Source organism: Mustela lutreola, chromosome 4 (assembly GCF_030435805.1).
Source record: "Mustela lutreola isolate mMusLut2 chromosome 4, mMusLut2.pri, whole genome shotgun sequence".
Taxonomy (NCBI): domain Eukaryota; kingdom Metazoa; phylum Chordata; class Mammalia; order Carnivora; family Mustelidae; genus Mustela; species Mustela lutreola.
The window spans coordinates 4,375,928-4,399,300 of record NC_081293.1 but is presented as its reverse complement, the minus strand read 5'-3'; the positions used below and the strand labels follow the sequence as shown (position 1 = coordinate 4,399,300).

The following is a 23,373-nucleotide window of genomic DNA, read 5'->3' as shown; positions in this document are numbered from 1 at the left end:
AAAAAGTCACTATGCCGCCGCAATTATAAATTTATTTTTAAGTGTTTATTTCAACGAGAGATGAGCGAGCTCTCCTGTCCCTCTCCCCTGCTGGATGTTGGGCTCTGGTTTCTGACAACTTCGCCTGCGTGCCAGCAGCCGCCAGCCTCCGAAGGAGGATTCCAAAGGGACTACGGGGTGAAGAGTGCGTCGCCTCTGGCCTCCGCAGCCCGTGTGGAGATGCTCATCTTGTCAGCCAGGGAGACGCCACAGCGGTGGACGTGGGTTTGAACACGGTGACCCCCTAGGGGCTGCTGAGAGACTGGCTGCTCTGTGAGTATCCATGGATGCGGAATACGGACGGGAAAGGGGATTTCTGGAAGGTTCCTCCATCTCTCGCTGGGGCTGTGCGTTATTCTCCAACAGCTTTTTTCTTTTTTTACGACTTTATTTATTTATTTATTTGTCAGAGAGATAGAGAGAGATCACAAGCAGGCAGCACGGCAGGCAGAGGCAGAGAGAGAAGCAGGCTCCCCGCCGGGCAAGGAGCCTGATGTGGGACTCGTTCCCAGGACCCTGAGATCAAAACCTGATCCGAAGGCAGAGGCTTAACTGACTGAGCCACCCAAGCATCCCCCTCCAACAGCTTTTTTTTTTTTTTTTTTTTTAAGATTTTATTTATTTATTTGACAGACAGAGATCACAAGTAGGCAGAGAGGCAGGCAGAGAGAGAGGAGGAAGCAGGCTCCTTCTGGAGCAGAAAGCCCGATGCGGGGCTTGATCCTGGGACCCTGGGATCATGACCCAAGCTTTAACCTACTGAGCCACCCAGGCGTCCCCTTTAAGCTTTTAAAGTTTAATAGCTCATGTCGTGACTTCCCGGTAGTTCAGGAATGTCGCGGCAGCTGTGTTCGCGGCCCCGGCTGTGTGGGAGTGTAAAGCCGTCTCGCCGGTTCGTAAGATGCAGCTCCGCGGAGACGGTCGCTCTGCAGTTTTGTCCAAGTGATTCATGCCAGCCGTGTGCCTTCCTGCTTCAAACACGGCTGATGAACGTACAAGCGCTTTCTCCTTCCCTTGAAATCGAGAAACCAGAGGTACCGGAAGCAGGGAGAACAGGCTGAAAGTTTTGGATGCGCATCTTCCAACTAACGTGAAAATTAAGGCATTTTAGGAAGTATTTGAGCTGAAAGCAGACTAACCAGTAATTCAGAACATTACCCCAGAAAGCTGGAAGAAGAGTTTTCTCTGCCCACATTCCTTTCCTCTCTGACTTTAAGCAGGCCGCGGTCGAAGGCTGCGCCACAGCGAAGGTACGCGCTCTCACAGAGACCGTGCGTGATAAACACGGTTTATCAATTTCGAGTGATTTATAAAAAATTACTTGTCAGTTGTCTCCTCCCTGGATAAACCCAGATACGACTCACCGAGGAATTATTCTGGAGACCTACGACGGGAAGAGCTTTCCTGCTGGGGCTTGACACGTGGCATTCTGTGTGCTGCTTTGTTTCAGCCGGTTTATTCCGGAACGCCCGTCTTTCCTTGGTGTCCCCACAAGTTCTGTTCTCCTCTCAAAGGACACCAGTCATCCCCATATTAACCAGCACTGACCTGGCTCCCTGCCCCAGAGCGCTCAGCCGTGCGGAACCACAGCACACCCCAGGAGGGGACTATGCCCAGTGACGGACATTTCTCTGTCAGCTGCCCTCGCAGCCCAGGTAGAAGGGGCTCCCTGCCCATCTGGGCCTCCACACACAGCAGGACAAATGGGAACCAAGTTCACTGTAAATATAACATTGGCTTTATCTTGTTTGCATTAGAGAGAAGCTTAGACTATCTTCTGTTGGAAAAGTCTAGAGGGAAGACCGCCTGGGCTTTGTCTATGGTGGGAGCGGGCTTCGGTCACCTTCCCGGCAACTATGAGCCGCCCCAACTGTTCTTTGCTAAAGAGAAATCTGATTGGGTGCCCGTGCCTGCGTGTGTGCTGGGCAGGGATCAGCATGTAGAAAAAAGGGGCCCAGCGTGGCGTGGATGGGGGGAGGGAATTCTTAAGAAGCGTTCGGTTTTGCGTTTGCTTGCTTTCCCCTTGGGTGGCGTGGGTGCGTGTGCTGGAGAAGGGCCCACAGTGGGTGAAGCCCGAGCTTTCTGTGTGGAGTATTTTACTGCAGGTGAGCTGGGGTGTGACGGCGCTCAGGAAGTTTGTATATGGGTGGCCCCTGCAGGAGAGCTCCAAAGGGAAAAGCATAGGGAAGAGAATGCTCTGAGGGAGGAAGTTGAGAGTGGACGTCACTGCCTGACTCCAGGGCCTCCCGCGATAGAAAAGGGTCTGGCGGGGAAGGAGGCAGCAATGGGCCCGGCGGGAAAACGCGGTAGTATCAGAGCCGGGAGTGCCGAGGGACGACGCTTGCTTTTGCTCATGGTTGTCTTCCCAGCACCGGGCACCGGGCATTCTGAAAACATGGGAATGAACTAAAGGACAGGCAACATCAACTCATTTTTGCAAGATCTGGGGGTCCTGTGTCTTATGTATGACGTGTTCTGTCCCTTTACATACGCCACGCACATGTACCCACATAGATATGGGCTTCTCCAGACGCTGGGTTCAAATCCTGGCTTGTCACTTCCTCGCTGAGGCTTCATTTAAAGCAGTGACCAGGGGGCCAAGATGAGGCCGTTCTGATGTGCTTGACCCACCGCCTGCCTGGGAGCAGACCCCAGGCAGCATGGCTCTGACTACCGTGCTTGTCCTATCTGCACTCCTGTCGTCCCGATGACACTGGAGGGCACTGATTTGCATTTCTTTGGGAAACAAATTTTAAAAACCAGCCATGCTCTGGGAAAACAAACTTTCACCAAAAATGTTTTCTAACGCATTAAAGAATACAAGCCCTGTTGATTCCAAAGCATGCTGTAAGATTTGTGTTTTAAAACTCTACCTTGTTATATCCATCCTGATTACGGCGCAAAAAAAGGGGGGGGGGGCTGGGGAGAGAAGAAAGTGGCATAATAAGGTCAGTAAGCAGTTTTTAAGTGTAAAATAATCTTGAATATCTGGAAACTTAAAAGGACATTTTACCCCATCCGTGTGTAGCAGCTTATGAATGGACATAAGGCACCTGGCGTTCTGCCAGTGTTTTAAAATTAGAGCTAAAGAAATGCGACCTAACTTAATTAGTATAAATGTTGCTGTGTAACTTCTACTGATGAGTGTAATTTGCAATGCAGGCTCTCCATGTAATTTTGCACACTGGGACCCACAGAATGTAGGACTAGTATTTAATCAAGAGAAATGATTAATACGGAAGAGGGAAAGTTTGCAGCTTTGAAGCCTGCAGGGGCTCCGTGCGCCCGCCGGGACCCCCCGCATCTTCAGCAGCGGTTCCAAGGCCCCACGCAGCCCACCCCAGAGTGTCCGCCCCCACCCCCCGAGGAACTGCGAGACTGCCCCACGTCACTGGGTGCTTCGGCTGTTTCCTCGCCTGGAAAGGGAGGACACGGATGGTCCCACTCTCTTATTCTTGCAGTCGGGGATTAAAGGGGTGAATGATGGAAAGTACTAAGTACTTAGCACTGAGTACACAGCACTCAACGGATGCTTCTTACTCCCACTTCTGCAGGTGTTCTTGTCCATGAGCATCTTAGAAGCCGAAGTGGAGATGGTGCCTTTTATCCCAAACCATAGGATGCGGGGGTCCTCGGGTGATCTGTCCTTACTGAGTTAAGATTCATGCAACAGAATATTGGCCATCTTAGAGAGAACGATTCAGGATTAGTACACCCATAACACTGTGTAACTACCATCTCTACCTAGTTCCAACACGTTGCTGTGTAACTACCAACTCTACCTAGTTCCAACACGTTGCTGTGTAACTACCAACTCTACCTAGTTCCAACACGTTGCTGTGTAACTGCCAACTCTAGCTAGTTCCAAGACATCGTCCTCACCCCGGAAGGAACCACCTGTGCCTTTTGTAGTTGCTCCTCCTCCCCCAATTCTGCGTTCGGTCTCTATTGATTTACCTCTTGTGGCTATTTTATATTAATGAAACCATATGATCTGTGACCTTTCTATCTGACTTCTCTCCCTTAACAATATATTTTGAGGATTATCCATGCACGTGTATGGCACGTGTCCATACTTTCTTCCTTTTCATGGCTGAATAATATCCCATCGTATGACAGACCACACGCTTGGTTTATCCATTCATCCACTGATGAACGTTGTTTTCTGCCTTTTGTCTATCGTGGATAGTGCTGCTAGGAATTTTTGGCTACAAGTTTTGTTTGAGCACCTGTTGTGAGTTCTTTCAGGGATACACCCAGGGCTGGGGTTAATGGGTGCCACTGAGATTCTGTTTACCTTTCTAAGGGGTTGTCAAAGTTGACCCCGGTGGTTGCGCCATTCTGCATTCCTGTCAGCCACGAATGAGGGTTCAAGTTCGTTCGTATCCTCACCAACCCTTGTTTCTTCTTTCTTTCTTCCTTTTTTAAAAATTATAGTCACCCTAGTGGGTGTGAAGTGGTGGGTGTGATTGCGGGTTTGCTGTACATTTCCGTACTGATCAGTGTGCACTGAGTGTCCTTTCTTGGGCTTGCTGGCCATTCTTTGGTTTTCTCTGGACACGCATCCACTTGAGGTCTCCGTTCGTTGTTTTGACTTAGTTATTGTCTTGCTGCTGTTGAGCTGTGGGTGTCTTTATGCATCCTGGAAGCCAGATCTCTACCTCATATATATCATTTGCAAATATTTTTCCTGTTCTATAGGTTGTCTTTCCCCTTTCTTGATAGTATCCTTTGATACACAAAGTCCTTGATGGTTTTCTTTGGAAACTAAGCGAACCTGTGAAAAACTTTGAATCACAAAGGAAGAAAGTCTTTCCCTCCTTTAGTCTCCTCCTGCCTTCCTCAGACTCAAAGAGAGGCTCGCTTTGGGTTCAGTGTGTCTTGAACATCTCTGAAACCTGCTAATCCACCGCTTTAACAAAAGGACAGCAGCCTTTGACTCAAGAGCCTCTGTTTCACCGCCCACCTTCCTCTCCAGCCCTGAACTGATTAATTAAGGTCCTCTCTGGATATGGCAAGTAACAATGCTTTTCCCACTTACACTAATGAAAAGAGTTCTTTTTTAAATACACATATTTGTTGTTGTTGTTGTTGTTTGGAAAAAAATGAGTAAGGGACGCTTGGCTGGCTCAGTCAGAGGAACATGCAACTCTTGATCTTGGGGTTGTGAGTTCGAGCCCCTCATAGGCTTTATTACTTAAGAAAATAAAACTTAAAACAAAAAAAAAGAAAAAAGGAAAAGGAAGGAAGAGAGAAAAGAGTGAATGCTGTGACTGTGGCAAGCTTGTGAAGGTGGTCAGAGAACTCGGCCGCGGCTGCAGGCCCCAGGGGAGGCCGGAGCAGGCGGCAGGTGAGGGCGCGTAAGGTCCCGCGGTCTGGAGATGGGGCCCAGAGCGGACGGATGGCGCAGGGCAGGCCCGCCGCTTCCGACTCGCCCTTGCCGTGTTCCGGGACTCGTGCCAGGCTCTGTGCTTCCGCGTCCCCCTGACGCCTCACTGCTGTCGGGTCGAGGAAGAGGTCTTGTCCTTCAGAGCACAGGGAGGTGTGAGGTTTGCCTGAGAGAAGAACGTGGTGGGACGCGGGGACTGATGGATATGGGGCAAGAGGAAGGAGGAGAGTCCGGAAGGATCTGGAAGGATCCAGAAGGATCCTACAGCCAGTGAAGGGAGAGACACGGGCAGACAAGAAACCGGATGCATTTTTAGAAACTGTTCTTAGTTTTGTGGGGCTGTTGTAAGACATTAACGCAAACTTCAAGGCTTAAAACAACAAAAATATGTTCCTTCATAGTTCTAGAGGCTGGAGGTGTGACACTGGGTGTCAGCAGGGCCGTGTCGCCTTCGAAGGTTCCGTGAAGGCCTCCTTCCGAGCTTCTTCCAGCTTTGACAGCTCCTGGCCAGCCCTGGGTTCCTCAGCTCATGGCTGAATTGCCCCATCTCTGCCTTGTCTTCACATGACCTTCTCTTGGGGGCATGTCTGTGTGCTCTCCTTTCTTCCAAGGCCACTAAGCATTCATTTTAGGACCTATCCTAACCCGTCATGACCTCATTTTTATTGAACTAATTACATCTGCAGAGACCTTATTTCCAAATAGGTCATATTTTGAGGTTCCAGGTAGACATGAATTTGGGGATCAGGAGGACGCAATTGAACCCATATGATACCCATTGCTGGCTGGTGGTTTCTCCTCTTCCGCTGAAGGTCTTCGGGGTGGTGATGACACCACTGGGTTTCCTGAGACCAAGCCTGGTGCATCCACCTTCTCCCTGGAGTCCTGGCCTCAGCTGGGGCCCACACCACCAACATCCCTGGGTGCAGTTTCACAGACCTAGGGGAAAGTGGATTTTCACCGGCAAGGTTAAATCAGAACACAACAATCAACCCCGAGGTGCTTCTTAGACACTTCGATAACTTCGACATGAAAATCACCGCTTAATCTATGTCTCTTTCCTCCTGTCTGAGTCAGATGGAAATTAAGAGGTTTACAGTCTTTCAAGCTTGTTAAATTATGTTTACATAGTTTCCAGATGCAGATAAGAGAGGAGCAGGGTTTGTGCCGTGCTGGTCCCGGGTAGCATCTTCATTGAAAACTCCCCGGCGGGGCTCGGGGGGCTCCTTGACGCAGGGCTGCGATTCCCCTGCTTCTGACTGCCTGACTTTTCCGGCTCTGGGCTGCACCAAAGGGGAGGTCAAGAAACACTTGGGCGGATAAAAGAATGAAGAAAGCCTACTCCAGGACACTCGAAAGGGGCCTTTCTGAACCCCAGAGATGGTGTCAGGTGCCAAGAAAGAATCTTCCACCAAAAAAAAAGCATTTCCGGGGGGGCTCTGCCCCTCGTCCCTCACTGTTGTCCTTGGATTTCAAATAAAAAGGACGTTCCTTGCTGGAACGGGTCTGATACGGCTGATGTCCAGTCTGACTGTTCTTAAAGAGGTCAACCTTTATTTGACCTGAACTTTTCTAAACACAATCGAATAAACTCCATTTTGCATGGCCTGTTTCCTATTTTCCTATTTCCCTTTTACCTGACTTTCTAGCAGATTCTGACATACATTTTCTTGAGGTCTCTTTCCTTGCCTTTTTTTTTTCTCCTGGTAACAGAACAAGGACTTCTCAAAGGACATAAAATTCTGTGATTCTATATTGATAAATATTTGAGAAGATGCAGCTGGTGTTTATAGAGACATTGGTCGGGAAGAAACAAAGCTCAGCTTGGGCTTTTTTTTTTTTTTTTTGTAAACCTTTTGGCCATTTCATTCACTCACTGAACAAATATTTATTAACTACCCGTTTTAGGAGGCAAGGGTGTTTCCCAGGTATTGCAGAATTAAAATGAAGTTCTGAGTGGAGATATTTGGAATCTCAAACCTGTAAAACGCTAACATCGGTTAGTGCCAAAACAATTCATACATTTTGGGGGGTGGGGCAGAAGTGAAAGTAAATATTTTCAGTGAGTTTCCGGAATTTACAGAATGTGTTCTATTTGTCCTGGGAGGAAATGTTTCTCAGTTTAGACAGAGGCCCATGCTCCCCCTGCTTGTCCTGCTAAAATCTTACAGCCTTTCAGAATAATTCCCGGGTCTGATGAGCTCACTGTGACGGTGGAGACCTGATTTTCTGAAATCTGGTTGTGTTCAGACTGCCTGAGTTTGAGTTCTGGCTTTGTCAGTTGACAGCTGGAAAGCCTAGGGCAGGTTTCTTAACTTCACTGATCCTCAGAGTCCTTCACGGAAAGGTATGAGGAGAGCCTTATATGTTTCTGAGAGCTGCTGTGAGGGTCAGGGGCGCGCGTGTGTAACGTGCTTGGAGCAGCGTCCACACCAGAGCACGCACCCTGGGAATGTCACTGTTGTGGCCAGGACCGTCACTCGTCCTCATCTGTCTCGCTCCTAGAAACGGTCGTCTATGGAATAAGGGTGCATGTTCTGTCCCGGGTACCCAGTTCCTCCGTAGGTGAACTTGCAGAGTCCCAGTGCTGGCTTGCTATCTTCCTGCCGTTCCCAGAGGTGGGCTAGCCCTAGGGGGTGGGAGCAGTCTCCCCCGCTTCCTCAGGAAGAAGGCATCCTTGGGAAATGAGGCGAGCTCTGTGTCAGGGCTGCCTGCGGAGTTCCCTGGCCTGTGCACCTGCCAGGGGAGGAAGCAGGGCTCCCTCTGCCCGAAATAGCCTCCATTCAGGAGGGAGAAATCCTAGAGATTCTTAGCAACTTTCAGGGACCAGGAATAAGGCCTTAAAACCCAGTCCTGTTGTCTCTCAATCCAGCCGATGGGCATCCTTTCTCCCTGTAGGCTGCGGGGCTCTAGAATGGAGGCAGCAGCCGACCTGGGCGAGTGGGAGGTGAGCACACTTCCATGCTCCCGGCGTGGCAAGGCCCAGCTGTCTGGTGGGTCTCAGCTCTTGCAGGCTGAGCTCACATCTTCTCTGGCCTTTCTGTCCTGACCACGGCCGCTGGCCAGGGGTGCGAGAAGGAGATGGAGCAGGGGAGACTCGGGAGCAGAGGCTGGAAGGTTCTGGCCCTTTCCCAACTGAGTTAGGTATGATGCTTCCAAAGGCAAAAGGCAGCCAGGCCACATTCTCATCCTGCCACGTTTCTCTCCTCCTTCTGTGGCCGTGTGGCCAGCCAGCACCCCAGTCACCAGGTCTTGCACGAGCGCCAGGCCCAGTGCTTACAGAGAGACAGGAGGGGAGGGCTTGGTCTGGCTGGCACTGGGACGCTTCATGTGTCCTCTGCAGGTCTTACCAGGATAAGCCTCTCCATCCAGGATGGCTTAGAAAGCCACTGTCGGCACCTCCTCTGGGGTGTCTTCCTGTCCAGGCCATCAGATCAGCCCTTCTCCTCGTGTCCAGGGGGCACAGTATCCCAGCAGGGTCTCGGGAGTCCAGCAGGAGACACGTCCCCGGCCACGGCCCCATTAGTGCAGCTGGAAGTACGACCCAGAGACTTCTCGCTGCTCCGGAACTGCCTGGTTCTGCTGAAGACTTATGTCTCTGGGACTGAAAACTGCCTTAGGTCTCCTTCCCGGACTCGGAACCCCAGAGTCTATTCTAAGAGAAAGAAGAGTGATTCTGTTGCTTCTGGTTTGGCTGCCTTTGAACTGAACATATTGTAAAGTGTTTATTCACATTCCAGAAAGGGTGTGAAGGGCTTTCTCCTTATCTTGCAGACTTTCCCCCGAGGCTCCATGAAGTCACGGTTGTGCTCATTTTATAGACTCAGAGAGGGAAAGCCCTGACCCAAGGTCACACGGCCCGTGGCCCCGAGCCCAGGTCCCCCTGAACGTGGGAAGGCTCCGTGCTGCCGGGAGAGCAGCAGTGACTTTTAAAAGACGCTACGAAGAATTCGGTAATTTGGGGTTTCAGACTTGGGATTCTCCAATTCATAATGCTTAAATAGATTGATTCTATCAAGGGGGATTTGTTCAGCACATTTTTGTCTGGTGAGGTTTCATACTGAGACACAAAATGTCTCTCTCCGTTGGGCATGGTGATCTCACATCCACGCACATACAGTGGAGTATCCAAGCCTGAACACCTTCGGAGAGAAAGGGGACACTGCTGGTAATTATGCCAGCTGCGGGCAGGAAGCCAGACTGTCCGGGACAAGCGGGCACATGGTCACTCCGTTCAAGGACCGTCCAGAGCAGTGGGGGCTTTCTGTGTATCCCTCCGTCCTTTATTCCGCAGGCTCTCGGGGCAGCTCCCACCTGGTCCTGCAGGCTTCTCCCCGGAGGTCAGGGACTGCTCCCACCCCCAGGGCGGCCCTCTGCTGGCCAGAACCAGGCCCACCCCTCCCCGCCTCGATCATGCAGTGGGTCTGTATCCTCTGCACACGTGGTCTTACTCACTCATGACTTCCTTGGATCCTTGAACTGGAGATCCCTCTGCATTCTACTGCCGAAGTGACTTGCCTGAGCGCCTGCACACAGCAGATGGCAAAGCCAGGGGGTAGGGGGCTCCCAGAGCAGGGTCTGGCCACATGCTCTGGAGGCAAGAGAGACCTGGCCTGGGGGACTGACACTTATTCCTATGACCAAGGAACAAGATAACTGCTTCCTTCCCTGGGGCACACGCCCTTAGGGAAGGGCCATGCCGTTCCCCCCAGTCTGGCTCCTGGGCTCCCCTCGTCACACACAGACTCCCTCCTGCATTCCTACTTTTCTCTCTCCAGCCTTTTTGCCCCTGAGGCTCCCCAAATGCCCCTAGTGGATGACATCAGCGGGTTGTTACATAACTGCTAACTGGTCCATTAAGCGGAGGGCAGGCAAGAGACAAGCGTGTCCCGACGTCGTCTGTGTTCATGGCCACTTCTGTCCTGTGCAGCACTTTGTCTGTATATACTTCGAGTCCCGGTTGCCAGTGCAAATAATTTTGTGTGCACGGGAGGGTCGCTGCAGTGAGCGCCCCGTTGGCTCCCCGGACGTGACGTGCCATCTGATTCGTCAGCTTTCCTCTCGCTTGGGGCAAGTCGCTCCCAGTGTTGAGCTTCTCGACTGCGGTAGAGAGAACGGATCCACGGATTATAAAATAAGTTCCAGGCTGGGAAACGGCGTGAGAGCGCCCAGCCAGGAGAATTATAAGATGCTAGTTAATCAGCATCACAAATGGAAAGAGAAATTGCTGAAGAACAAATGTTTGCCCGGGCATCTGGGATGCCGTTACTTGGGGGCGTGCAGGGACCAGAAATCTGGTTCCAGGAGTGATGCAGGAAGGACGCTGGGCGCGTGAGAGCTTGACCTTGCAGGAGGTGGGGTCGGGAGCACCCGGCAGGGGCCCGTGGACCTTTCCCTGGCTTCCCGCCGGCGCCACCTGCTGGTCGTCTCTGCCATCGCACCCGTGTCCGCCGACGGCGCATGCGCGGAGCCTGGGTCTGTCTCGCTCCGCCTGCCCGCCCCGCCTTGCCTGCATCCCTGACGGATGCTTTCAAATTCGGGAGCAAGTTGAGCCCATAAAACAAAATGTGAATTGTGAAACTTTCATCACGTGAAACCCCCTTCTCGGAACTCCTGTCACTAGGCTTCCTCTTTCTCACGCCGTGCTTGTAACTAGGAGTCCATCTGCCTCGGGAAACTGTGTGGCTCTTGGGGGCACAGCAGCCTGTCCCTGGGGGCGTCTCAGCGGGTGCCTGGGGGAAGAGAAGCTCAGCGGCTGTGGGTGCCGCCTACTTTCCGGGCCCTGAGCACAAGGATGTGGCTGCTGTTGCCCCTCCCACCAGCTCTGAGACCCCATATGTGTCCCCACGAACCCTGACAGGGAGGCACAGGGCCCCCAGGCCACAGAGGAGGAGAGTCTCAGAGAAGAGAGCAACTTGGCCCAGGTGACAGACAGAGGAGCCTGGGTATGAACCAAGGGTTCCCCCTACCTGTCTCCTGGGTTGGGGCTCTGCACTGGGCTGACTGCCTTATTGGGTCTCCCAGTGAGTTGCAAGGGCTGTTGTGGGCCAGTGAGATACCTTAAGGATGGCTCTGAGGTCACAGTCACTGAACAGCCCAGCTTCCCTGACCCATAAGCCCAGCTTCTCCTCGCCCTGTCTGTGAGAGCAGACCTAGCCACCCCAGGAGCCCAGACACTCAAAATATCCATGGATAGCTTCTCTGGGCTTTGCTGAAAACCAGTAAAGCTTTTCACGAGGGCAGGAGCAGCAAGAGAGCCTGACCTTCCTCCTGAAGCCATGCCACTGACCGTCTGGATTTCTGCTCAGTTCGGTGGTCACTGTGCGCACTTAGTGCATGGGAGCGATATCATTTCCTGCCGCTGGAAGCTTCCCAAAGGCAAGAATGGGGTTTTAGTCCCCGAGGCATCTCCAGCACCTTGTGCGTCTGTGTAGGACACAAAGGGTGGAGGCAGCCTTCAAGTGGTTTGGGTGCAGCCAGTCTCCACACCCCCAACTTGACCCCACTGATGTCCTTGTGCAGGGATAACTGTTCTCCCTGGTCAGAATCGAAATCCCTTGAAGGCAGCATCTCTGTCTAATCTTGTTGATTAAACAAGGCCTCCTTCCATGCTCTGTGTCCAAAAGATACTCAGTAAATATTTGTTGAATGAATAAACAAACAAATCTCTATTACTGGCTCCTGGTCGTACTAAAATCTGAGTTTCTTTAAAAATGCATGAGTGTCATAATGCTTCCCAGTGTGAGAGCAGAGCATTTTATGAAATAGGCATGAATTTTCTATTAAAGAGAAGAGTATCTATTTATTAATATTCCCCAGGGGTAGCTTTTTTGGCTTACTGCTGTGTTACTGTTATAATTTTCCGTAATTATATGCTGTTGATTGTAGTTTACTGACAGAGCATCAATAAAGAAAAATGTAACCCCTGGAACTAGATCACTTGAAGTGTTTAGCCTTACCAGATGGGAACTGATCAATGAGCCGGCTCAGACGTGGCAAAGAGAACATTCTCCCCCCAGAGCTGTAAGCAGAGGGAATGAGGAGTTGCTCTGCAGGTCTGGGTTTGTGGGGTCAAGATACACAGCAGGTAGGGGCTCCGTTGGGAAAGGGGTTGGAATGATCTAGTGCTATTTCCGAGTGCCCTGGCGGCTGGTGGTAGAAGGATTTGGATGGACGTCAACACTCTGGGAAGCGGCCTGTAGGGAAAGGCCGTCCCGTGAAGAGCCCCGCAGCCTTCCAAGGCGGTGTGTGCAGCGCGGTTGCCGAGAGCTGGGTTACGTTTGTCTCCTTGGCCGTCGTCCAGCAGGTGGGCCAAGTCACTGAATGAACGAATCCAGTTACGGTGGATTCATTCACTGAGCCCCACCCCAGGAACTGTTTCAGCCATCCTCAAGCTGCGTGACTTGGGCCAAATCGATTTTACTCGATGGTTGTGGTCATCTCAGCTCTAGGGAAGGATCTTAATTTCTCGTCTCCAGATTGGCAGAGCATAGGATAAGGGGCTGGGAAATTGCCCACCGCGTCACCTACAGTGCACGTTTGCAACATTATCCCGTGGGCGTTCAGCCTGAGGTTGTCGGGAACCTGTGCCCCTCACATGGAGCCGGGAAACGTGACCCTGATCCTCAGGTCCCCTCCAGACACAAATGGGACTGTGTATCCATTTCGTGGCTGGGGTGTTTAAGGAGATGCTGAAGCAGTTTCGTTGAGGTATAAAACATAGAGAGTTCATTTCTTAGTTGCAATTTGTGGGCAGAATTTTCTCCCGCACATCTCCCAGAGATGTGGTTGTAAAGAATCCATGCTCATTGTTTGGCCCAGTTAACATTCCTCCAAAGATGGGGGCTGGTCTTCGAAGTGGGTTCTTCTTGAGGGATGGCGACACACCCTGCTGGGCTGGGCCAAGCTTCTGCCCTAATTAGATGTGGACACAGAGACTGGAGTGATGACGGTGGATTCACTTTTAATAAAAGAAGATTAAAAACCATGTACACGTGGCCTATTAAGGAAAAGTGAACCAAATTAAAGTCTTCCCACAACTATGGACAGTGGTGACCTGAGAAGGGAGATTTCACTTGGAATTAGGAAAACGTCTTGCTTTGAGACCAGAGGACATTCAAGGGTCCCCCTGGCTTCCCTATACCCTTCCCCTAGCCCCCGTCAGCACCCTCCGTTGGAGTCCTGAGTGAGGGAGGCAGTGACGGGGAACCACTTGGAATCCGAGGACCGGGGCTGGGTGCCCCTGTGTGGGGTGGCAGCCACAGGCTGTGTGATGCAGGAGCGGGGGGCGGGGGTGACCCAGGGGGACTGGGGCCGAGTGGGAACACGCGGCTCTGCACATCCAGGCTCATACCGAGGGCCCTGCGGCCACACACAGGTGCAGACTGGACCTGGGAAACCAGTTCTCCAGCCTTTATGCGGATGTCCCCCTCTTTTTAAATATGTCAAACTAATTTAGAAAGTGTTTAAACGATAAGCGTGCACCCGATCCTTGAACTTGGCAGTTCCACTTACAGACATTAAGCCCCAAGTAAATGAGAACTGTGCGTCCACAAAAAGACTTGTAATCAAGCTCCGAGCAGCTTGGTTCATAACAGCAAAACACGGGGAATGACCCAAACAGGTGTCCAGGGGAGACCGGGTAAGCCCACTGTGGGAGGCACACGTGGACGATTCTTCCCAGTAGAAAGGAACAGACACAGGCACGAGCGTGAACCTCCAACACCTGCTGAATCAAAGAAGCCAGACACAGAAGAGCGCACGCCATACAGATCCATTGATACGACGTTCAAGAGCAGACAGAGCTAATCATCTCTGCCGATGGAGATCAGAACAGTGTCGGCCTCTCAGGGTCGGGGGAGAGTAGGCTGACATTACAGCCTGGGTTATGAGGGGCAGACATTTGTCAGAAGCCCCAACCATCGGCTTCAAGTGTGTGCGCGGACTGTATGGGATCAGACCTTTCAAAAAAGGAAAAGCTTCTGAAACACATCCCGGGCTGAATGCAGGCTGTCTGTGGGTCGCCTTGGGTCTGCAGGCTCTGATGTGCCACCTCTGGGCTGCAGTGAACTTTCACACTTAGAGCCCCTGGGACCCTCTGTTTGCAGGCAGAGAACCACATTCCTCCGGAACGGGTGTCTGTGTGGTGTGGCTCGGAGCAGGTGTGCAGTCAGGCCTCCATCCCACCAAGTCGTGGCGCAGCCAGTGGTCCCTGCAGTGGCACTAGTTTGCATTCACGGCTGTGGCTCAGTCTTCCAGAGGAATGTGCTCCCCTGGTCCAGGGCCAGCTGGAAGCTTCCGCTGGGTAGACCTGTTGCTAGAAGGTGCCTGTGCCAGCTGGGGTCTCAGTGGGACTGGGACGTCCAGGCATTTCGTGAGGTCCTTCCTTTTCCTTCTTTACTCCGGAAGTGGTTAGGAGATGTGGGCAGAGCATGGCGTACACCTGAAGAATGGAAGGTAGACACATTTGTGTGTACGGGTTGAGCGCCTCCTGCTTGCCCACCAAACGCCTGAGCCGAGGGAGCTCAGATGCTGGGGGGACAGACAAGTGAGGAAGTGGCCTGGGTACCAAGCACCCAGATCACCTGGGGACACAGGCTCCTGGAGAGTGTGGCTGGGGCCCCAGAGACGAAGGCTGGAGGGGGCTTTGCCCGACAGGGCCCGCGGGAGGGGCGTTGCAAACACTGAGAGCTGGGCGCAGCGGAATACAGAGGGTGAGAAGCCTGGTATGCGTTTGCTGGGGGCGGGGGGCACCAAGCACAGGGAGGGTGGGGGTGGGGCCGCCACCCCAGCTGGCCAACGAGGAGTCTGGGCTCGACCCTCCAGGCAGCAGAAGCTGCGGAAGAGGAAGACGGGGTGAAATTCAGCCTCGTTGGAAATCACTCTAAAAGCTGCAGGAGCTGTCCGGGGGGGCACTCTGGGGTCCGAGGCACAATGAGGTCTGCTCTTCGCTTCCCCTGAGACGCTTAAAGGTCCCTACAGCAGGCAGGGCCACGGAGTCCCACATGCAGATTCGGCACAAAACTTCGTGGGCTCCTCATGCCCGCCACGCGGCCGTTTGAGACCCCTGGCGTCTGCCTTCCACGCTCCCCCCGGCCAGGTTGAGAGGGTTCCAGAGATTCCTGAGAGCAAATGACAGGAGTGTATTCCAGAGGTAACCGGAGCTTGTGTGAGTAACGTCTGGGATCCATCCTGCCCCATCTGTGAACCCAGATCCGGTGCTGCGGGCCTCCCCAGCTGGAGGGCAGGCTCCGATCCCGCCCACCGGACGCTGCTCCCGGGGGCTCGGGGCTCTTCCGGGGGCTTCCAGGCATCAAATAGGAGGACACAGTGGTGTGCACAGCGGTTCCCAGCTCCAAGCCACACTGGAGTCACCGGGGTCTCCCAGCTCATGCCATTCTTACTCTTGGACTTTCCATTTCGAGGTCCAATCAGAGCAGGTCTCAGGGACCCAGCCAGCATCCGCTGGCTGCTGTTCCCAGAAGTGGAGTAGGACTGGAGGCCAAGTAGGGTGAGCTCCTTGAAGGCAGACGGGAGGAGAGGAGTCTCCCCACAGCCTCCTGTTCCTCTGTGATTGGGACCCTCAACACCCCGGGGTTAAGTCTCCAGCTGCCCCTGCTCAGTGCCCCCTGACCAGCCCTCCTGGCATGTGCTCCCCCCTGGAGATGACTAAAATCAGAAAACAAGACAGCTGGGAAGTGGAAGCCTCTTGGCCTTGGGGGAGTGCTACCCGCAGGCTGTCCCAACCTCCAGTCCCCCTGGATTCCCCACTTATGTCCCTTTCCCTCTGTCTCTGTCTCACACAGACGCACAGACACAAAGCATTTTTAGTGAGTTTCTAGAGAACGATTCTGTGATGTGTGCACTGCACTGGGAAGACACCACCTTAAAAACCAGGGTTCTCACAGGTGCCGAGATAAGGCATTTCAGCTCAGCTCAGCCTCTAGGGATCTCCCCAGTCCCTGGGCTCCACCTCCCAGGCAGGACTGTGCAGTGGTTCAAACAGGGCCTTCGGAATCTGGGAGATCTGGCCAGATCTGGCCAGTAGCAGAGTCCCAGCTCTGCTACTTACTGGAGTTTAGAAGGCCTCTACGCCCGTGCCGTTAAAGAGATGTTGTCCTGGGCTTCCTGGGCCTGAAGCTCTGGGGAGGGAGCGGTCAGGGCCAGACCTGGTCTAGGTTTCTCTTGTTTCTCCAAGATACCATAATGCCCAGGTATGGGATTTGCCTCCAGGAGGCAGATGTGACACCAAGAGTATTAACCTGGGCTTGGGTTTGCCATTCTGTGGCTCTGTGATTGTGTGTCCTGCTGAAGCCCAGGGCACTCATTCATTCATTCATCTAGTAATTTGTTCCCCAGACATTCCTGAGTATCCACCATGTGCTCTGGGGTTGTCCCCAGGTGCCCCCTGGGGTCTCAGACCAAAGCCAGATTGGTGAGTTGAAGTGGGGATTGGAAGGGGTGCCAGGCTGGGGTCCTGTCGGGGGTGCAGAGCACACAGTGTGCCTCCTGGGAGGACCCTAGGCCCTGTGCCTGTGCTGGGAGGATGGAAGGTCGAGAGGGACAGTCCAAGTCTCCAACCCTTTGTGATGCGTCCTGGGGGAACCTTTGTTAAGCGTCCTCCCCGGGGGATCCGGATCCTTCCCTGGGGTTCCCCAAAGGCTTTGCTAAGAGCTGAGGGTGGTGCAGCTGTGTGGCTGAGAGACAGAGAGATTGTGCTCAAAGCAGGAGTAACTGCTGGCTGCTGGCGGACCTTCTCACTGAGAGGTCAGGACTTGAGCCCTGTCAGGACGTAACTTCAGACACCGTGAAGCGTGTGACTGCTGCGCCTGGCAGGAATGTAAATCCATTTCTAACTGATGAATGTAACCCATTTTCTCACGGATTGGGTTTTGCTGATGGATCTCTTGATCCCAGTTTCAGATATGTAAGCAGACCACAAATAGAAGCAGTTTTTTCACTAAATTTCTGCTGTTTGGCTGATCATAACCGGAAATTTACTTAAGGGCCTTTTAGCATTAAAAAAAAAAAACAAAAACAATAACCTGACTAGTGTCACCTCGGCTCAGTATTCGGGTTTTAAGATTTTATTTATTTATTTGTCAGAGAGAGAGAGAGAGAGTGCACAAGCAGGCAGAGAGGCAGGCAAAGGTGGAGAGAGAAGCAGGCTCCCTGCTGAGCAAGGAGCCCGATGCGGGACTTGATTCCAGACCTGGGAGCATGACCTGAGCCGAAGGCAGTGGCTGAACTGAATGAGCCACCCAGGCGTCCCGATATTCAGGTTTTAGAGGATACATCAAAAGATAAATCTGGATATATCCTCTTCTCCATTTATATTAAAAAATGTGTGTGTGTGTGTGTGTGTGTGTGTGTATCCAAATAAAATAGCCCAAAGCAATCTATTTGGCTTTGTAATAACAAAATGGCCAGTAGTCTCGCGGGCCGGCTGCGCTGGGACGCACCAGCTCTCCCCGGGTCTGTCCAGCCAGGGCCTTCCGTTTCCAGCTGCACGTGGTCAGGACGGAGGAAGATCACAGTTGCGGCTGTTCTCCTCCGTCCTGAAGGTTTCAGTATGGGCTCCCCGGGGAGTGATGGAGTTTAGTGGGGACCCTGGGTTTCGCTAGGAGTGCGTTAGCCGACTTTCAGCCCTGCAAGCGTGCCGTCTTTCTTCACGTGGAGTTTTAGTGAACGCAGCGAGAGCCTTGCGCCCGCCGGCAGACCTCGCCTCTCTAGTGGCAGAGGGCGTCCGTCTGTTTGTCCGTCCGTTCCCCACGTCCTGTGCTGGCCACTGAGGAGGCTGTGACCTCATTGGGCAAGGCGTGGGGTTCCGGACATCCCTGAGCCTCTGCGGTGTGTGAGCACACCCTGCGTGATAGAAAGAGGAGCACCGAACTGAGGCAGGCAGGAGTTAACAGAAGTGGAAGCGCTGGGGTTGGCTGGCACCTTGTCCTGTAGCTACGTGCGGTCCCAGGACGTCTCCTGTCCTCAGGCCACCTCCATCCTCCCCCCTGGGGAGTGGGTGCTCAGGCACGTAGGCTGTTTCTAGAATTGTAGCACAGTCAGAGGACTGGTGAAAAGGGTCAGGCTACTGCTGTCAGCCTCCCCGAGGATGTGATGCCCTGCCAAGCAGAGTTCGTGCTTTTATTCCGTGCTCCTTCACCCTCTCCTGTCAGGACCCCAGGCACACGGAGCTCTCTTCTTGCTGCGTCGTGCCCAAGAGCCTCGCCGCAGCCCGAGATAGGTGCCTGACACAAGGAAGAGGACAGGGCTCCACGGGCTCCTTTAAAAATGCTGTTGGGGGAGAAAAAAAAGAGAGAAGAAGAATATTGGAGTTCCCAGTGTCCTCCTGGGTCTTTTAGTGCTCCATTCCCATGAGGTCACTTTTAGGTGAAGGTTCAGCGTCTTTATTCGGCTTTAACGGCGACTGCGCGTTCCTCTCCAGGACTTGACTTCAGTATCATCAGCTGCAGTTTTCAGGAACGATTCTAGAATATACATTTAGGTATTGATCTCTGACAGAACGCTGTGCCCCAGCAATTGACATATTTGCTGAGACAAATTAACCCAGGGTTGCAGCGAGACGATCTCACGACGTTGGTGGAGGACGTTGGTTTATCGTCCTACCTCGGCATCAGCCCTGGAGGCAGGGGTGAAAGTGTCGGTTCATTTATGGATCCTGTGAAGGATGGCAAAAATCGATTTACTGACACAGCCCAGATGAACGTCAAATGGAAATCTGATAATATTTACCTGATTACCACCTTGAAGGTGTCCGGATCGTATTCTGAAGCCCTGGAGGTCTCAACCCACCATGCTTACAGCCTAGCTCCCTCCGGCCGCAGGGCCTGCCCTCCCCGGGGGCACCCAGCACACCTGCTCCCTGCACAAGGCCCGAGTGAGAATGTGGGGTGGCCTTGACTGCTCTAGGCCTCTGTGCCTGGGACCACCTTTCTACTGTGCATTCTTTGGGGTTTCAGTGAAATGCAGGTCCAGAAAAGGAGGTGTCTAACAGTTTGACAGTGGATGGCCTGCCTGAAGAAGGTACGTGGGACCTCTCCTGTTCCTCCCCAGGCTCTCCTGCTACTCTCCTGCCTTCCCAGGCACAGGTGTGGCCTTCCACCAAGTCTTGTTCTGATACGTCTCTGCAGTCTTACCGGGTGCTGCTACAGACTCTGCCCCTCGCCCGCAGGACCCCTCCAAGATGTACAAGGCCATGAGCTGATCTCAGCTCACTGGGAGCCCACATTCAAGTTCAGAAGGAAGAGGAGACAGAAGATTCATGGAGCAGAGGATCTCCAGCTGTGGGTCCCAGCCCAGACCTCCAGGCCCGGGGACTGTCATGGAGAAAGCAGGGCTTCCCTGAGCAGTGGCAGGTGCCGGGCCCTGGACAGTGGGCTAGCGGGGAAGCGGCGTGGGTGAGGCTGGCATCTGCTTGGGACAGCCACGTGAGCAAGGGTCAGGAGATGACAGCTGGATGGAAAGAAGCCACCATCGCCCCAGGGCCCCCCTCCAGGCACAGTGCTTTGGCAGGCTGTTGCCTCTGAGTATCTCTGTTAAAATTAAAATATAACATGAAGAGAATGAGGAATCTGCTGAGCCCTTTCCCTGGAGGAGAAGTCGCTGTTCAGATTTGCTGCAGAAAAATCAGGAGCACCTCCGCCAGGGCCAAGGCCATTTCTGATCGAAAAAGTGACAAGAACGGATAATGTATCAGGGGCAGGGTCCTTGGTTTCTGTTAATTGTTGTTTACTTTACCTGTTCAGGTCAACTTCCTGTCCTCTGGGTCTTCCCCCTCCTCCTCTGAATTATCATCTACTCTCTAATAATTTGGTTTGGGTAAAAGCAGACTCTCCGGAACACAGCTCTCTTGTCACTGCTGAGGTGGTAATTTTTAGTGAATACGGAATTCAGTGATGTTATATCGTATAGGAAACGACAGTCTACAGGCCTGTACAGGTGTAGAGAAATGAATCACTGCTCGTTTGTGATGCTCAGGAACCACAGTAACACGTTGATGTGGTCCACAATGTCTGAGAAGAGACGGCGAAGCCTTCGTCGGCAGCGGTTTTATGGGAATGTTTTCAGGAATGAAGAGTTGCCAGGTACAGGTTTCCAGGGTTCCTTCATTGGTTTGTTTCAAAATAAGAGCGATGGTTTTCTTCAATGGAAAAAAATGTCTCCGTAAAGTTTCTAGCTGTAGAGCATTCTTGTCTTATCTGTTCCCATCAGGGGAAACTTGGGAAGTTTCCTCTTTGTTCATGGCGGATGAGTGGTCAGTGGGCTCCTTGATGATGAACTAAAGGCAAGTGTGGCATTGGAATCTGTGAAAGTGTGCCCTTGAGAAGCTTTCTTGCATCTGTGGTTCTCTTGTCTTTACTGCAGTGGAGGACTTCATTCCCACCGAATAAGCTCTTCTCTTTGTACTCATCTTCGAGAGGGCAAGTCGCATAATTGGAAATATGCAAATTAGCGTGCGGTCCATAGGAGATTGAAATTGAAATGGTCCCTTAACAGACTTACTCACACGCCAGCATTCTTAAGAGTCTTTGCTGGTGGGGCACCTGGGGGCTCAGTGGGTTAAGCCTCTGCCTCCGGCTCAGGTCATGATCTCAGGGTCCTGGGATCCAGCTCTGCACTGGCGGGTTGGGGGGGTTCTCTCTGCTCAGCGGGGAGCCTGCTACCCCCACTCTCTCTGCCTGCCTCTCTGCCTACCTGTGATCTCTGACTGTCAATAAATAAATAAAATCTTAAAAAAAAAAAAAAAAAAAAAAGAGCCCTTGCTGGTAGCCTAGGCAGAGGGCTCTCCTGTCCTCAGGATGGTCCAGGGCCCTGCTCAGGAGGGACCGGCAGGAAGCCCATGGGGGCCAGGAGTACAGAAGAGCTGGTGATATGCTGGGGCCTTACATTTTTCTTGCATATGTATGGGTTTTTTTTTTTTTTTTATAATTCTTTGATGAAATCAGTTTCAGCATGTAATCCAGAAATGTGCCCATGGGCCTTTAGCAGTGTGTAATGTAATAAAGCACAGAAATGAACGATAAAGGACCTTTTACTCCTTAACAAAAAGGATTTTCTAGATTCTTTGAAGACCAGTTGCCATGGTGTTACTCTGTCAGCATCAGAGGGGAGGCTCAGCGGACTCCCAGCGAGGAAGCTTTGCTTGGCCTTCCCTGTCCCTTCCTTTGATGGAGCTCCTCCTTGGCTCAGGGAAACACCTTCTGCAGATTCTGAGCCTCCCATAAAGGAGGGAGGTTCTGCCCCTGGCCAGCTGGAAATGGCATTACAAAAGATACTTACTGGCCTGCTCTGTGGAAAAGTAAACTGAGACCTTATACCTTCAGCCGTCCGCTTCTTCTGTTTTTCTGTTTTCTAATCTAGTAACTTGGGTTTCCAGGAGACTAGTCGAACCGGGGCAAAGGTGGAACTTAAAGTCAGTTCTCCTACATTTTTTTTTAAATACTTTATTTATTTATTTGACACAGAGAGAGAGATCACAAGTAGGCAGAGAGTCAGGCAGACGGGGAGGGGGAAGCAGGCTCACCGCTGAGCAGAAAGTCCAATGCGGGGCTCGATCACAAGATCTGAGATCACGACCTGAGCCGAAAGCAGAAGCCTAACCCACTGAGCCACCCAGGTGCCCCAGATCTCCTACCTTTTATGCTCTCTCTTCTAGAAGTAGCTCTCATTTAACACGCCATTCTTGTTCTGGAATGGAGACTAAATTACAGGGGTCAGCTGAGGAGTCGGGCAGACCTGGGAGTGAATACAGACCTTCCTCCCCGCTGCCCCCCTCCCCTCCCCCATGCCCCTGCTTCCCTGCAGACCCCGTGGGTTCTGCATGCTGCTCCCCGAAGCTCGGAGTCCCCGAAGCTTCCTGGACACAAGACTTGAGTGACACGCCACCACCGGGACAAGAGAGAACGTCGAAACTACAAGTCATGTGCTCTCTGTCCTGTCTTAAAGAACAAGTTGCCCATTTGTTCAGGGAAAAAAAAAAAAAAAAAAAAACAGAAAATTGAGTGGATAAAGATCCATGTCCAATCACGACGTCCAGTGCTACTGAGCTTGCTAAACAAGATCTCTCCGGAGACTTCTAATTCCAGCTCAAGCAGTCCTCAAACCCAGCCTGAGGTGTGTGAGAACTCCCATTCTGCTGTGAAAACATCCACACTCCCCAGGAGCTGCTTCTGCTTGCGAGGCCTTTGATCTTGGTAATCTGAAACCAGATGTAGGGAGCCCTTAAACCCTTTTGCACCTAAAAACAGGCAGTCCTGTTGTCTTCTAGAAATAGCTCTTTGTCATTTACCTGGCAAAGTGCATTTTCAGATGCTATTTCATGAGCTGGTTTTATTTCCCCCAATTCCCAGGAAAAGTAATGAGCTTTGCTGAAGAGGCTTTTTCTTTCTTTCTTTTTTTTTTTCTCCTAATGAGTTGAGAACTAATGGCCTAAAAATATGAGCCCATCCTTTACTGCGGGACCGTCTAACCTGGCCCAGTGTCGGCAGTGAGGTCCCCTTGCTTCCCCCAAGAGGGCCATCCCTCTCCCAGAGTGGCCTACTCACGTGGAACCACCTGTGGCTCCTCCAGGAGCTCTGGTTCTCTGTGGCTTGTCTTGGGGATGTGCCCTGTCTCTGGGATGCGCCTAGAAGCAGGCAAGGCCCCAGGAGGTCCTTCACGAACCGGAGAAGAAGGCCCAGTAGTTCCACTTCCAGACCATCTTTTCATCCTGCCCCCATGGAGGAAAAGCAAAATCAAGAACCCAAAGAGACCTCCTGAATCTCCTCTTCTTGGTCTCCTTGGCCAACAGCTCTCTTGGGCGCGGGCATTCCACCTAGGCTGGAGGTCCGAGCCCGTGGTGACCCGAGGAGAAGGAGCTCTCCTGTGCGGCGCTCATGGTAAGGTTGCGGGCAGGCAAGGGCAGCCAGGGAGGGCGGCCTGTTTGGAAA

At 52.4% G+C, this 23,373-nt stretch overlaps 1 protein-coding gene across 9 annotated transcripts in view; it reads left to right on the top strand.

Annotated features, from left to right (window-relative positions):
* Positions 1–23,373, top strand: part of PTPRE (protein tyrosine phosphatase receptor type E) — a 151,928-nt gene that overhangs the window by 72,323 nt on the left and 56,232 nt on the right. The window contains exon 1 of one of the 9 annotated variants that reach the window (XM_059172840.1): positions 146–312. The exons of the other annotated variants lie outside the window; for them this stretch is intronic. The gene's annotated coding sequence lies outside the window, so the exon portion shown is untranslated. Of the gene's footprint in view, positions 1–145; positions 313–23,373 lie in introns of those variants that run through there. 9 annotated transcript variants of the gene reach the window in all.